The 14759-nt window shown below is 39.7% G+C and overlaps 1 protein-coding gene across 10 annotated transcripts in view; it reads left to right on the top strand.

Moving 5' to 3' along the window:
* ELAVL2 (ELAV like RNA binding protein 2) overlaps positions 1–14759 on the top strand; it is a 135714-nt gene that overhangs the window by 95913 nt on the left and 25042 nt on the right. The gene's annotated exons all lie outside the window — the stretch shown is intronic.

Here is a 14759-nt window from a genome sequence, read left to right as displayed (position 1 = left end):
ATATCTGCTTGCAGAACTAGAGGTTAAAAGAATTAAGGTCTACTTGCAGTTCTTTCCTTTATTCATTTTGTGCCCATATGGACACTTCTCTGGGAGGCATAGCAGAATTTTTTTGTTTGTTGCATGATGAGGGAAACTTTATTCATGAGTACTACATGTAATTACTTACGTGTTAACAAAGGGACAGAGCAGCAACTTTCTCAGATAAGTACTTTATGAAACTTACTGAATTAAATTTCCTTCTTTGATAGAGAATTACTTGCCTATAATTTGAAGAAACCTTATACCATTTCTTCTAGCACAGGGGTTGGCATTCTTGTTCTGTGAAGGGCCAGGTAGTAAATATGTTAGGCTTTGCCGGCCGTGCAGTCTGTGTCACAACTTCTCAATTTTGCCCTCATAGCTTGAAAGAAGATATAACCTCCATATGAACAAATAGATGTGGCTGTGATCCTATAAAACTATATTTATGGGCACTGAAACTTGAATTTCATGTAATCTTCATGTGTCACAAAATAGTCTTTTAATTTTGTCCCAATCATTAAAAAATGTAAAAATCATTCTTAGTTCTTGGGTCATAGGAAAACATGTCCTTGGGCTGTAGCTTGACTCTGTTCTGGCAGATTCAGTTTACTTTGAGGAGACTGACTAGAAGAGTGTACATGCCACACAGGTTATTTTTTCTGTTACAGTTTTCTTTTCAAGACAAATGGTAAATAATTTTACGGATGTTTTTCCTGCTTTTTTGAATTTTTGAAATTCTGATGTAAATTCTCTCTGGATAAGAAGTTAATCCAGTTTGCTGTGTAGATTTCTTTTCCTTTAGAATATGAAAGGGACATTGCCTCTGGCAGAAGCTTAGTTCACCTGCCATCAGTTTTCCCTCTCCTGCCCAGTGCATCAGTCTTTCTCACTGAGTCTGGATGAGGCTCCCAAGTATTTTTTTCAAAATAGTGTTCCAGACAACCTCTGTCAATTGACTCAAGTTGGAACCTATTTTCCACCCTTGATTTAAGAACTCAGCTCAGACCATCGCCTGGAGTGGTAAGGGGAAGTTAGTCACAGCTGACTGTGGTATCCATCTTGCTTAGAGACGTGTCTAGAAGATTTCTGCTCATTTTCTCAGGTATCTGGAAATGCAGTGTCATCTTTGTGCTTAAAAGTTGCTTCTCTCAGGGCTTCCCTGGTGGCGCAGTGGTTGGGAGTCCGCCTGCTGATGCAGGGGACATGGGTTCCTGCCCCGGTCTGGGAAGATCACACATGCCGTGGAGCGGCTGGGCCTGTGAGCCATGGCCGCTGAGCCTGCGTGTCCGGAGCCTGTGTTCCGCGACGGGAGAGGCCACAACAGTGAGAGGCCCGCGTACCGCAAAAAAAAAAAAAAAAAAAGTTGCTTCTCTCAGAGTTGTCAGTTAAGGTAATTCACTAGCCCTGGGTAGTTTTGACATCTTGTTCTTTATATTTTTTGGCCCAGAGGGAAAACGCCTCCCACCACTGTCTCATCTAAAGGAAACTGTATGCAGTGGCCCCCAAATATACTTGGATGTAAGATGTCCGACATTCTGCATGTTTCTTGGTCAAGAAAATGTCCTACGTACAAACCGTCTGATTATTAGATTTCTAATCCATTCTAAGATTGCAAACACTTGTTTATTTTGACCTTGTTTTTTCAATCTGGATGATTTTTTCTAATTGTCCACACTTCTTTGCACGCTCTCTGTTTGTGTCACAGAGATTAACCTTTTAATAGTACTGTTAAGTGTAATGATCAAGTGTCCTTAAAAAGAAGACATCCAATGTCCAGTTACCGTCAGATTGTTTTGTGAATGCTGTATCCTACTGCAGATTTTTGTGAGGCTCCCAACGTAAACTGACTTCAGGATTGCTGCTAATTTATCGTAGTTTTGAGGTCCTGAGTGGTGGTTAAGAAGAAAATGGAATAGATGGTTGGATTGACATACCCTTTTCTCCATTCCAGAAGTATCACCCTCATTTCATTCTACTGAGTCAGCTCTTTTGCTCTAAATCAGTTCTTTTGCAGTAAGGTCCACGAGAAGGTAGAAATGCAGGGGAAACAGGTCTCCATAGAAGAAATACCCATGGCCTGCACAGAGACCATTGGTGACGGCTGCTTCCTCACTGTCCATCACCCGGCCTTCTCTTCAGGGCCCAGCTGCTCAGGCAAAATACGTGGAAGAAAGGACAGTAATGCCTTGTGGCTTTTACGCCACATGTGGCATCTGCTACTTTTCTTTGGATTTTCTGAGATGGGGGTGGAGGTGGTGGGTAAGCAGCAGGCTACTTCTTTCCCCACCCCCATTCAGTTCCTGCAAAGATACCAGATAACAGCTGGTGTCCTCAATTTGGCCCACATTTCTCTGAGGCAAAGCAGACCATTTTCCAAAACTACATAGCACCATTTTTGTCTATTTGTTCTTTCTATGTGTGTTTTTTTCCCCCCTTATTTTCAGTTAGATGTGTCTTGTGTTCTTATACAACATTTGAGCCAGGTTTTTCCTAGTGTTCACTGCTCTAAGTACCCTTTGGAAGTTGTATTTAAGCCTTTCCGGTCCCTATTCTGTAAATTAGTCTCTTTTTCCTTTCTCCAGTCCGTCCTGGTCGTGGCCGTCAAAAAACACCACTTTCCTCATATTGCTTCTCACTCAAAATTCTCTCATATTCCCCTACTCTTTACCATATCATTTGGCTTAACTTTGGAGTGACCCAGTGTTATTACTGTTCTCTATGGTAGTCAGACTGGCTTTTTGCTTGCAAGCGGATCTTATTCCCAGCCTCTGCATATATGCTCGTACAGCTCCCACTTCCTGGCATACTCTTTCTCACTCAGTTTATTTTTTATTTAGTTTTTAAAATAAATTTATTTATTTATTTTTGGCTGCGTTGGGTCTTTGTTGCTGTGCACGGGCTTTTGCTAGTTGCGGTGAGCGGGGGCTACTCTTTGTTGCTGGCGGGCTTCTCATTGCGGTGGCTTCTCGTTGCGGAGCACGGGCTCTAGGCATGCAGGCTTCAGTAGTTGTGGTGCGTGGGCTCAGTGGTTGTGGCTTGTAGGCTCTAGAGTGCAGGCTCAGTAGTTGTGGCGCACGGGCTTAGTTGCTCCGTGGCATCTTCCCGGACCAGGGCTCGAACCCGTGTCCCCTGCATTGGTAGGCGGATTCTTAACCACTGCACCACCAGGGAAGTCCCTCTCACTCAGTTTAACAGCAATCATCTCATCTTTTAGAGCCTGTCTGAAGTTCTTTCTTCAGCTGCTGCCTTCCTGGGTTGTTCTAACTCGTGTTGGGTTCCCCCCTTCTTTGAAATATGTTCTCTTTACCCATGAGGAATCACAGAAGTTTTGGGGTCGAAGGGACCCATAGATGATTTAGACTTAAGCACTAACCTCTGCCCCCAGTAAAAGAGTTGAGACCTAGGTAGTGGTCATAGAGTTTAGCTTAGACCAGGCAGTTGAAGACAGAGCTGTGACTCAAATCCTTGTCTTTTGATATCTACACTAAAACTCTTGCCGTGACACCATGCTTTCCGTTAGAAAGCTGCAGTAGATTAATTCATGTATACGTTATGTACAAGTGTACAAGTGTTTGTGCACCCTTGAGTTCAGGTTTCTCATATGTCTTCCAGACCACCTAGCATTTATGCATTTTATAGATTGGAATATTAAAACAGTGAATCAAGTGCTGTGAAAGGTGGTTTATTTAGCAGTTTCTCCTGGGGCTTCCTAGTAGCATTAGCCCAGTAGGGTTTTGTGCAATAGAGGGATGGTATGTTGAATAAATGACGAATATTCAGTATTTCTGCAATGAGTAAAGCAAAGTCCCTCAGGCACTGTGAAATCCTAAAGCAGTTATTCCCAAACTTGGTTGTATCAAAATCACAAGGAGAGTGAGTTAGAAGTACAGGTTCTGGGACCCACTTCAGACCTACTCAATCAGTGTCCAGAGGTGAGATGCAGGAATCTGTTTTTAATATGCTTTCTAGGTAATTTGTGACAGTGAGTCTAAGACCTAGCACTTAGAAACTACCAAAATGTACGTTTTTTTGAATAGATGGTTTCTCTAAACACTTGGTATTTTTGCATGCAAAGTTCCATTTGTCTTCATCTTTTACCTTGATAATCTTCTTCTGGATAATTCACTTAACTGGAATATTAACCATGCTTTTTTTTTGAGCGTGCTGAATGCTAGTTTAGTATTCAGAGTAAAAAGCAGTTCATGCAGTTTTCACTTTTTAAGAGGTGTGGCTTAGAAATTAGAAAAACTTAATATGTTCACCTTATGTTAGAGAGAGGTTTATTTATTATGAATAGCAGCATTCATAGGTTAAAGGTTCAAGATGAGGATCACTTTTTTTTCCTGGTTGGGTTAATGTCCCAGCAGCTTACATTGCTGGTGACATCACACCATCCTTGAACTGCACAGGAGACAGTCATGATGGGTTAAGCCTACCCGCGTTGTCCCTAATAATCAGCTGGTAAATAAAGTGGATATTACAAGATGTTTTTAACTTTTGATATTAAGGAGGGTAGTAAAAAGGGAGTATATGCACAATTCTTTCCAATCCTAAAGGAAAATGTATTTTTTTGCCTAGGTTAATGGCATCAGACTTAAATTCATAATTAGCAGAGTAAAAGCATTCATTTCTGAAAATACTTAGACTTTCCCCCCACATCAAGTACTGTGAATAAGAGAATATCACATACACAGTAAAATGGATATCTTGACTCCCAGCATCTCTTCCAACTCCTCCCCCTCCTACAACGGGCCTAGGAAGCTTTATTCCACAAAGTGGGCTTGCTTCATCTGAAAGTAGTAGGAGCTATTATCTCAAGGAATAGAGAATTTTTCAGCATTATTGATAGGTACTACCCTTAGAAATCCATGTCTTCTGTCTCACAACAGAAGAAACCCTGTCTAGAAATGCTACCAGCATAGAAAAACTGCCTAGATTTGGTTTTGATTAAATTGATTTTTCTTAATCATTCAGATGTAAGTCAGATTAAATCTTACCTTGGCTTAAAAGTTATTAATTGACATACATTAATTTGGAATTTCTCATATTAAAACTAATTAAACTACCATTTCAGTCTGTATGGAAAAACTGTTATAAAAAGTTGGAATATTAATTACAAATAGTAATATCCATTCCTTAAAGTGTTCAGTTTATTAGAGAGCAATTAAGTAAAGCTTAATAAACCTTTATTCTAAGCTACTGTATTGCTTTTAATTTTTTGTTAAATTTATACCATTTCCTAGCTTATCCTTTTCTCAGTAAATGTCATGTTTGCAGACTCTTTTACTGTTTAGCATGAACTATATCCTTAATCTAGGAGGAATATAGAACTACATTTCTGAAATCTTACCCTCCCTGGCATTGCTTAAGTGATTTAACTGGCTCTGCAATCTTGGACTTATCTTTTAACCATTTAAGTTTCTATCTATATCTGTAAAATCTTTAAAATTAATGAATTAACTTATCACTGAGTATGTTTATTACCTGACTCTTAACTTTCCGTAGTCTTCCAAATTGCATATTAAGAAAAGGTGTAACTGTTTTTAATGAACTCATGGTTATCATATAGAATGGTTTAGTTGAGAATGCATTTAGAATGAAATGAAGCACCCTGTCCTGAGGAGGTAACAATTTTAACCGTTTCCCTTTGCCACTGTTGAATGTGTAGCAGCCACGGTAAAATTCATACTGGAAACACTTTTCTGGCTCAACCTTCTTTTTGGTTCAGGATTATCTGGGATGGGGTTGGTTTTTATTCATTTAAGTTGTTCATTTATAAATGTTCTGAACATGAGGAAATATCTTGTAGATAGACTGCATAAATCTGCTCCCCACTGTAGAGAAAGAAAGAGCATGGAAGCAGGAATGGGACAGTGAAGCTTGGCTACAGGCTTGCCTCTTGGTGGGTGCTCTGTTTAAAATATCTGCAGCACCATTCTGGGGTGTGGGTTTTATAATAGTAGGAAAGCTGAGAGTTCATACTTTTGTCGGAAGTTTGAAAGCGGGTGTTAGGGAAATCACATAGATTAGCTAGAGGAGAAAGCTGGGTGGGGGTGATGCAGAAATGAGCCTGAGAGCAGTTAGGGATCCGAAAAGGTATGGTACGTGTGGTTTTATTGTGTATGTGAGGGAGAACCACCAAAGAGTTTTGAGCAGAGTAGTGACGGAATTGGACTTGAGTGTTTATTAGGAGGGGAAGATCTGCTTTGCATTTAACTCCACATCTCTCTGAGCATCTCAAGCCACCCTAGTGTTCTTGTGGCTTATGTAGTTGATATTTCCTTTGAAGGTACAAACTGTAGGTGCTTGTAGAAGTGTGGGCTTCACAAATTTATAAAGCATCTTCTATAAAGTGCCCATCAGTTCAACACTTGAGTACAGATCATCATTTACCTTTTACCTTGACCAGATTTGGAAATTTTGAAAGTAATAGTCTGAAGGACAGGCCTCAGATTAACTGGCAACTTGTGAGACGTTATCCTAAATTGTTATTTAGCTGGTCAGATCTCTGAGGGGAGACAAAAAAGTTGAAAATGTGGAGGCAAAAATGGAAACTTTGAGTAAATGATTTCTTTGCCTTTTAAAAAATACAGACTGAGTGCACGTTTTTCTAACTTCATTTTTAACCCATGGTCTGGAACTTTCTAGAGCCATGTGCCAAATTTTAAGTGTACTGCCATATCTGATTATCAGAAACTCTTCAGTGCATTTAGATAAAATTCTTGTATCTATATTGAGTCCAGTTTACATAGTCCTTATATGAAATGAGGAATAACAGATTTTTTTTGAGTAATGTGTTATTTGTATAATGCACATCATGTGTTTTGTGGAATGATTTATTTTCAGCTTTGATTTTTTAAAACATAAAAAGCCCCAGAGATTTTTACTTATCTCAGGGACCTAGCAGGGTCCAGACTTTGTTTGTCCTGACTTCAGGCCTGTTGTGTTACTTCTGCTCCTTAAAAGCTTTGTCCATATTGGGAATTAGACATTTGAAAGTTCCTAGAGGGCAATAACTTGGCATTCTCTGAACAGCTTTTCTGTAGATACTTTTCCACAGTTGTTGGAGCAGCGGCTGAGACTGTACAGAGGAAAGGGTGAGGAGGATGGTTCCTGGGGGCAGTGTCCTAGCTTACTTCCTGTCCATCCCTGCTTGTGAGCCATGGAGGGTGGTGGTGGGAGAGTCTTAGCAGCTGAACTAACCCATTTTCCTTGGGAGGGATTTTATAGATCACTTTATTACCCAAGCATGGCCCTACATTTCCTGCCTGTTTCATAAACGTACATCAGCAAAGGCATTTCTGCAAGGCACTGTTAGCACTTGTCTGCTTAACTTTTCTACTGCTCTTTAAGGGTAGGGTAGGACTTGTTGTTGTTCACGTATAACTCAGGAGAAGTAGTGCTGGGTCAGTTTGGTGGCTTCAGTCTGTTCTTCCAGAGCTAGCTGGAGAGGTTAAGATAGGTGTGCTACCTTCTGAAAAAGTCTCTTAATTCCTTGCTCTATCTGCTTTGTATAGTATTTTCATAGGACTTTTATCCTTTTGCTTGTCTGGATTCATGCCAAAACAATAGTGTCTTGTAGCCAAATACTCCCTTTGGCCAGTGAAAGGAAGCTCAGGTTAAGGGACTTGTTCAAAAACGATATAGCTAATAATAGTACTACTAGGACCAGAAATAGGCCACATTGGCTGATGCCGGCACCTTTTATGGTTTTCTTTCCGTTTCACATTATTGATGTTCAAGCGTCCGTACACTATAAACAAACTGAATATTCTCTTGAGGACCTTGATTTGGGACTTTTAGCGTCCTGAGATTTTCTGAACCAGGCTTCTGTTAGGTGCGAGGGAGTGGAGCTGTGCCTGGTGGTAGAAAAACTCTTTCAGGCTGTGCATGTGAGACAGCCAGACCTCCGGTTTGAGAAGAAAACTGGTATCTGGAGGTCCTATTTAGCAGATAGGTGAGTTAACATCGATTTAAGTATTTCAATGGTAATGGACAGTAAAAGAAGCATTGTAGTAACTTTTTGAATCTCTGTTTTATAGGAGACCACTCATTCTTCAAGAATGTTTTTCTGGTAGGTTCCTTTTGAGTCCTAGATGCTAGTTTAAAAATCACAGAAAAGTGCATTTGTCTCTCTTTAAATTTGTGTGGGCTCTTTACAAAAGCATGTGTAGTCGATTTTCTTTCACTCCCACCTCTGCCAGGTTTTCCTGTAATTGCCTTTAGCATCAGTTCTCAGCCATAAGTACTACATCAGAATTCTTGGTGGAGCTTTTGCTTCGGGAAGTTTCTTGGCATGCTGTTTATGAGCAAGCAAGAGAGGCGGCTATATTTTGAAAACAATACAGGAAATTGATTACTTACCCCTGTCCCTCCCACCCCACCCCACCCCACCTTTGAAGAACTCCTTCGAATGCTGCATCAGGACGTGGAGTCACAAGTCCTGGGTTCGTGTTCTGCTCTTGCTCTGTTGGCCTAATTCGCTCATTTATAAAATGGTAGAGATGGTCCCAGGTTACATAGTTCCGGTGAAACGATTGACTTGACATCTAGAGGTAGAAAATACTTGTGTTGACCTGTTGTTTTCAGAGACAGAATATCAAGAATATTCCATTGTTTTTCAGTCTGCATTTTCTATATTAAAGTGGTATTTTAGAAGTCTAGTTGGGGAGGAATTAAAAAGCTACTTTTACTCTGAAGAAAGTAGTCACAATGTTTAATTCTTTGGTGCAGTTTTGTTGGATATTTTTAAAATGGCTCTGGTTACCTTGTGTTATAGAGAAGTAGATTTTGAAAAAAATAAATCATGCTAATAGGCTTTCTTTTGGGTCATTAGTACCAGGTTACCTCCTCCCAGGGGAATGAGAAGTTTAATCCTTCCTGCATAGGTTCTGGGCTTGCTAATGAGTCTTGAAATGACCCACAGGTAAGCCGAAGGAAGGGCAAGCAGAGTGCCTGCCTGGCCCTGGAAACTTATAATTCAGAAAATGCTTTAGTTTCCACAAATTTTGTTAAATGACTCTTTAGAAATTTGACCATTTCTGACCACCCAAACGACCCTGTTCACCTTCCTAGAAAGATTCCAGAGCCATTGAGAGAGGCTCTGACCTCATAGAATCAAGCACAGCAGCCTTTTCGAGACTGGCTATACTGATGGGCTCCCCAACCCAGCTGAGCCGCTTGCAGCAGGTCCGGTTCTCAGAAATACCTTTGGATGGGTTTTATGGGCTTTGTTTTACTTTTGCATTTTTGTATTTGTTGGTGATTTATAGTCACATATACTTTCAAGCTACCTGGGAGTTTGTGTTATCCAGAAACCAACACTGGTGGATGGTGAAGAGAAGGGCTTGACATCTGTAATTTTTATGAGCTCTCCAGGAAACCCAAACACGCCCCAGAGTTTGAGACTTTTACCTATTTAAAATCCCTCAACATAAGAGACTGCTAAAACTTTAATGTTCATCAAAATCACTGGAGTGGTCTGGTTGATAAAATGCAGATTTCTGGACCCTAGTCAAGACTTACTGAATATGATTATCTACAGAGTGAGACCAAGGAAATTGTAGTTTAACAAGCACCACAGGTGATTCTTAGCAGGTGGTGGCCTGACCTGAGAACCATTGTTTAGTGGACCTTAATAGTTTACACTTGGATAGGTCTCTGGTGCTTGTTTCAAAACAAATCTATTGATATATGTAAGTAAGATTTTCATTTGTGAGTCCTCTCATAAGCTATCTGGAATGCTTGTGATTAACAGGTGTAATTTTAATGAATATAATGTCATACTTACCCTTTCTCTCACACACATTCATTCTCTCTGTCTCTCGTACACAGATGCGTGTGCTCATTTTCAGAGCATTTGAATGTCATTAAATACTTCTAGCGTTACAAGTACGTAAACATCATTTAATGTTTGATTCTGAGAGTGGAGAATTTGCCGCATGGTTCTTCTGGGGCTCATTCATTTACAATGGGTATTTCATAGTATAGAGTTTAGGACTTGAATTTTATGATCCAAGATGGTTGTGAATCCTTAGATTATAGAGGTTGCTTTTACAATACAATAAAAGTTTGTCTCATTTTTATAAACTTCTAGCAACACTCCTGACCCACCCTCCCTAGTATCTGGATACTTGAACTTTCTAGTCAGGGTCTGAATAAATGGGAATTTGCTCTTATCATAAAGGACTCTTACACATAGCATGTTGAAAATATTTAAAGAAAAAAAATTTACTGTGTGCTACCTTAATGTATAAACCTTTTGACCTATAAACTGTATTTTGTCCCAAAGCTGTGGGAAAGTAGTGTGTGCATACTGTTGCCCAAAGGCTTAGTATGTCTCTGTTCTGCTCAGATTTGCAAAAATGGGTTAATAAGTACTTGTCACCAACTTGCAGGGTTTTCCTTAGTGTTCTTCTTCATTAACCAGTGTTCTTGGGGGAATTGTGAAATATGCATTGTCTGCAAACTCCTCTGAAGCACAAAGTCAAATGAACTGTGAAGGTGAGGGCTAAAAACACCTCTCTCACCTTTGTACTTTGTTCTTTGAGTATTAAAGAACATTGATCTGCCAAGTGGCAAAGGGGATACTATTTGGCGGTTTAATTACAGCCAGTGAATGTTATTGATGCTATCAATCAGTGAGACCCAGGGAAAGGGCATGGTGCCAGACCATTCTGTGCTCCCAACAGTGTAATTAAATACCGTAGAACTGGATTCTCAAGGTAAAGTGAGGTCATCTGAAGCAGGGGAACACTTTGTCTTGCAACAAAGGTAAAGGTGGTTATCTCCTCCTTGCTTCCCCTCTTTACATTTCTGGAGGAGTTCTATGAATGGCAATGAATGATATACAGTCTCTTCTTTGTGTACAGTTAAGGTTGTTGGTGTTTTCCTTAAAAACCCTCTCTCGTAAAATCTTCACAACTGTCATACAAAAGCCTTTAGGAGTACAGTAATTACTTTCTGTTAAAGCTGTTTGGGGGAATATATAGCTCAGGTGTCTGATAGATATTTGGAGAATCAGAGATTGTCTTTGAATGAGACTATTAGTCCCGCAAATCAGCTCATTTAAAAAAGCTTTCCCCATGATTATTCTCTAATGTCTAATCATGTTGAGAGAAAAATATCTTGGTAGGTTTGAAGTTATAAAACATTCAGTAATATTTCAGGGGTTATTCCTTTTAAATTATCTATTGAACACATTTTTCATAGTTGTATAACTTAGGTCAGGTCTACAAAATATATGTAGGTAAAACTTTCTTTGGCTCTGGGGAAGGCTTTTAATAACATTTCTATTATCCTTTTACTGTATGTTTTATACACACACACACACGTATCTGTTACGCAAATCTCCATCTAGGCCTATTTGAGAGGTAAGAAATGCCATAGCTAATCCAAAATGTTTTCTGTTACTGCCTCTTTTTTTTTTTTTAATCGATGTATAGCTTATGATGATCAAGTCTTATTTACCAAAGACAGTCTACCCTTGAAAGAGATTTTGGTTTCCTAATTTTTTTTTTTTTTGAGAGTATAAGTGCATACACACACACACCAGATCCCCGACAAATGGGTCAAAACAAGCCCTAAAACAATAATAAATCTTGGCTATTGTAGTATACTTGTAATACAGGTATGGATTGCAGACTGTTTATATTTCTAACAGGTGTTTGAAGGGGGATTGTTGAAATAAACTATCTTCTCCTTTGTTTAAAAGAGGAAGATCGTTAGAAAATTTCCTTCAGAAGTTTGAGGAATAATTTTTTAACATACATTAAAGGTTTAGTAAAAGAGTCTCATCCTATTACAGCCTTATTACATTATATGGAACTATAACAAGACCAGTGGGTCAGTCTCCAAGTTTGTAGGGAAGGTCATGTGCTTTAAAAGTTATTATGTTCATTATACATGTGCTTTTCCCCCCTGCTTCTCCCCCACCCTAAAGGCAAAGATATCAATCATAATATTAAAAAATAATTAATTGCAAATTATTGTAAGACTGTACAGTCATGGTTATACAGTCTTGGATAGGGAACACCTATGAGTAATTAATTCTGGAGGCATTTTGAGTGGTTAGTATGTACCAGCCAGCTTTGCTAAATGTTGGAACAGTGCTAAAATGTGACAAGATGTAGTCTTGTCCTTGATGTCATTGTGTAGCAGGGGAGACAGCACTTGCTTTATGTGACCATTATTTGGATGTATGGTAAGTGAATACAGAGTGCAATGGAAAAGGATATGTCACCAGCTGTTGAGAGGCCTCTGTAATGGTTTCAGAGATGATAGGGTTTTACAAAATAGGATTTATCAGGGAGAGAAAGAAGAAAGATATTGCACATGAAGGAATGTCTCATCCAAAGACACAGAGGCCTTTATGTGACATGTACTTTTTTGGAGGACACTTGCATCTAAAAACTGTAAGTGTGCTTGTTCTATCAAGTAATAACCTTCTACAAAAATGATTGGTAGAAAAATTTGATCCATCCTAGCCCCATATTTTACATTTATCCTTTTTAAGTGGAGACCTAATTTATAAGAGGAACTATAGGAATGAATTTGGGGCAGATTAATTCATTTGTTCATAGACACATATCTGCCTTGTTTTGAAAAGATCCACTGTGACCTTTGAGACTCATTTAAGATATTTACAGATGGTACCAAGAAGAAATTTCTCTGTGGAGTATTTAGTGTACACACAGAGATAGGATCATTATAATTTCATTACAGTATGTATAAGTAGGTCAGAGAAGACTCAGATATCTGAGGTAACATTACAGTGAAGCAGTTTTTTTCTTCTAGTTATAGAACAAAAGGAAACTTATTGTAGATGGTATTCAAATTAACTTTTTTTTAATTGCCACACTGATTTTTTTTTTTTTGTTGTTGTTGTTTTGTTTTTTTTGTTTGTTTGTTTTTTCGGTACGCGGGCCTCCCACTGCTGTGGCCTCTCCCGTTGCGGAGCACAGGCTCCGGACGCGCAGGCCCAGCGGCCATGGCCCACGGGCCCAGCCGCTCCGCGGCATGCGGGATCCTCCCGGACCGGGGCACGAACCCGCGTCTCCTGCATCGGCAGGCGGACCCCAACCACTGCGCCACCAGGGAAGCCCTTTTTTTTTTTTTTTTTTTTTTTTTTTTGCGGGCCTCTCACTGTTGTGGCCTCTCCCGTTGCGGAGCGCAGGCTCAGTGGCCATGGCTCATGGGCCCAGCTACTCCACGGCATGTGGGATCTTCCCGGACCGGGGCACGAACCCGTGTCCCCTGCATTGGCAGGCGGACTCTCAACTGCTGCGCCACCAGGGAAGCCCGCCACACTGATTTTTGACTATTCTCCTCACCTAGCTTATGATGGAAAAACTATCTCAGTATTGTATATGTATATGACAAACGCATATACATTTCTGTAACCTGTTACTCCCCTGCTTATAAAAGCTTCACCTTGACGTTTAGGGCTCTACCATTACTATTCCAATGTTGTCACTGTCCTATAGAAATTTTTATCCTGTCACATCTGGGTTCTTTACTCTTGAAGATGCAAGTCTGACTCTTACCTCCTGCCTTGCTTGGGTCATCCCTGCCTATACTGCCTTATACCACCATCATTACTTACCAAGTTTTATTTGGCCAACAAAGCACTTATTTTTCGCTGCACGTTACCTTTCTCTCCTATTCGGTGGTCTGCTCTCTGAGGGCAGGCATCTTCATCTTCAGAGCACGTCATAGAAAACTTATGCTTTTGTCTGTAATTTCTGAATGAGGAAGTTTCTATTTATTGTTCACAAGAAAGAGTGGGAGACCTGCTCTATGTACTCAAAGATGGGAAAATTCACAATTTAAGTGAAATTAAAAGTGAAACTGTGGCTTCCTGTTAGGTGTTAGGATTCAGTGAAGATACGGGCAAATGATGGGTGTATAAGGGACCTACTGGCTTTTTTTTTCTTTTCTACAATAAATGAAGATTTAGCTGTTATTTTTTTACGTGAGATTTTCTACATAATGCACATGAGCCTGTGTTGTTGTCTATCATCTGTGTCTCTTCCGTATATTCTTTCTCTCTCAAACCTTAGATGGAGTATGTGAAAGTCCTAGAATGTGTAACCTACCAAAATTGGCCTGTTGAGAACCTTTTTCTTTTTCCACACGTTACCAACCAGTAAAAAAAAAAAAAACTAATTAGCTTTTATTCTAAACAGCTCCAGTTTACTTATATCACATGTAGCGTGTAGTCCCTTCTTTAGGTTTAACTTTGTAACTCAGCTATTTAATCTGTTGACAGTGCCTTAGACACGCTAGATGCTCAAATATTACATAAATTATATTTTAACTTTATTTTGGGGGGTAAAGTTGTGACAGGTATCCTGATAGTATGGTTTTTGTTGGAGATTGCGTCTGATGAAGTTTCAGAATCTTGAAAGAACCCTTAAGAGCTTTTACTGCAGAATAGCTTTCTAAGAATTGGGTGAGTACGGCTATTTTTCTATAAGCCAATTTAACTTGTATTGTTTCCAGTGAAGCACAAAAAGCCAGATTGTTTGGACAAGCATCACACCTTCTAGTCATCTTGTCTGAGAGGTACTTTAGAAATAGCCCCTGCAGGAGGCCGTGGAATAGATTCACTCAGCAGGTATTGGAGTGCTTACTTGGTAGATGGGGCTATCCATACATACACACATATAGGCAGCCCTCGGGTTCACATCTGCAGATATGGAGGGCTGACTCTCTTTGTTGTACTACACTGTTCT

This window comes from Pseudorca crassidens, chromosome 7, assembly GCF_039906515.1.
Source record: "Pseudorca crassidens isolate mPseCra1 chromosome 7, mPseCra1.hap1, whole genome shotgun sequence".
NCBI lineage: Eukaryota > Metazoa > Chordata > Mammalia > Artiodactyla > Delphinidae > Pseudorca > Pseudorca crassidens.
This window is presented reverse-complemented; position numbering and strand designations above follow the sequence as displayed.